The sequence below is a fragment of the Macaca nemestrina genome, chromosome X (genome assembly GCF_043159975.1).
Source record: "Macaca nemestrina isolate mMacNem1 chromosome X, mMacNem.hap1, whole genome shotgun sequence".
Classification (NCBI taxonomy): Eukaryota; Metazoa; Chordata; class Mammalia; order Primates; family Cercopithecidae; genus Macaca; species Macaca nemestrina.
In genome coordinates this window covers 20,702,464-20,703,912 of record NC_092145.1, presented here as the reverse complement: position 1 = coordinate 20,703,912, position 1,449 = coordinate 20,702,464, and the positions used below count along the sequence as shown (strand labels likewise).

Genomic DNA, 1,449 nt, shown 5'->3' with positions numbered 1-1,449 from the left:
ACAGACACTTCTCAAATAAGAGATGTGTCCATTACTGCGCTCCAGGCAGTGCCTGTAATCCTCCCACTTTGAGAGGCTGAGGCGGGCAGATCACCTGAGGTCAGGAGTTCAAGACCAGCCTGGCTGATGTGGTGAAACCCCATCTCTACTAAAAATACAAAAATTAGCCAGGCATGGTGGCGCATGCTCGTAATCCCCAGCTACTCGTGAGGCTGAGGAAGGAGAATTGCTTGAACCTGGGAGGCAGAGGCTGCAGTGAGCCGAGATTGCGCCATTGCATTCCAGCTTGGGCGAAAGAGCGAGACTCTGTCTCAAAAATAAACAAAAACAAAAACAAAAAATTACGGCACTCCCCTACTCTAAGGTATTCACAAGGAGACAGATAAACAGTTTTTAAATTCATCTTCCTTGTCCTCCTCCTCCTCTTCTTCCTCCTCGTCTTCTTCATCTTCCTCTTCCACCTTTATCTGAGCAACTTCAGCAGGACTCTTTGAGCCATTAAACTTTCCTTTCGACTTATACTCAGCCACATCCTTCTCATACTCCTCTTTCAGTTTGGCCGCCTTAATGATGTAAGGCTGCTTTTCACTGTCATTTAAGTTATTCTACATCTCACCCAGCTTTTTTGTCACGTCTCCAATAGAGATGCCAGGGTTTGTGGATTTTATCTTGGGGTGGAATTCTGAACAGAACAGGAAGAATCCAGATGGTGGCCTTTTGAAGGTATTAGAATCCTTCTTCTTCTTGCCTCCCTTAGCTGGTCCATAATCCTTCATTTCCTGATCATAGTGTACTTTATCTGTCTTTGCCAGTTCATCAAATTTAGACTTCTCTTTCCTGGACATCGTCTTCCACCTCCTGGAGCACTTTTTGGAAAATTCTGCAAAATTGACAGGGACCTCTGGGTATTTCTTCTTATGTTCTTCTCTGCATATCTGCACAAAGAAGGCATAAGCAGACACCTTGCCCTTTAGTTTCTTGGGGTCGCCTTTAGCCATCCTAACTGTATTGCTCACTAGTCTGGGCAGTGCAGGGCATGACACGCAGCTCAGCGCTCCCCAGCCTCATGCTAGCTGCCTCCAGGAGAGCCGCCACCTCCTTCCTTCCTTCCTTCCCTCCTTCCTTCCTTCCTTCCCTCCCTCCCTCCCTCCTTCCTTCCTTCCTTCCTTCCCTCCCTCCCTCCTTCCCTCCTTCCTTCCCTCCTTCTTTCCTTCCTTCCTTCCTTCCTTTCCTTTCCTTTCTTTTCATTTCCTTTCCTTTCTTTCCTTTCTTCCTTCCTTTCTTTCTTTTTCTTTTCCCAGAGTCTCACTCTTGTCTCCCAGGCCAGTGGCACGATCTCAGCCTACTGCAACCTCTGCCTCCCGAGTTCAAGCAATTCTCCTGCCTCAGCCTTCTGAGTAGCTGGGACTACAGGAGTGTGCCACCATGCCAGGTTAACTTTTGTATTTT

The 1,449-nt window shown here is 47.5% G+C and overlaps 1 pseudogene; it reads right to left on the bottom strand.

The window, feature by feature from the left end:
* Positions 1-368: 368 nt before the first annotated feature.
* On the bottom strand, positions 369-1,013 carry LOC105481461 (high mobility group protein B3 pseudogene; annotated as a pseudogene).
* Positions 1,014-1,449: the final 436 nt, after the last annotated feature.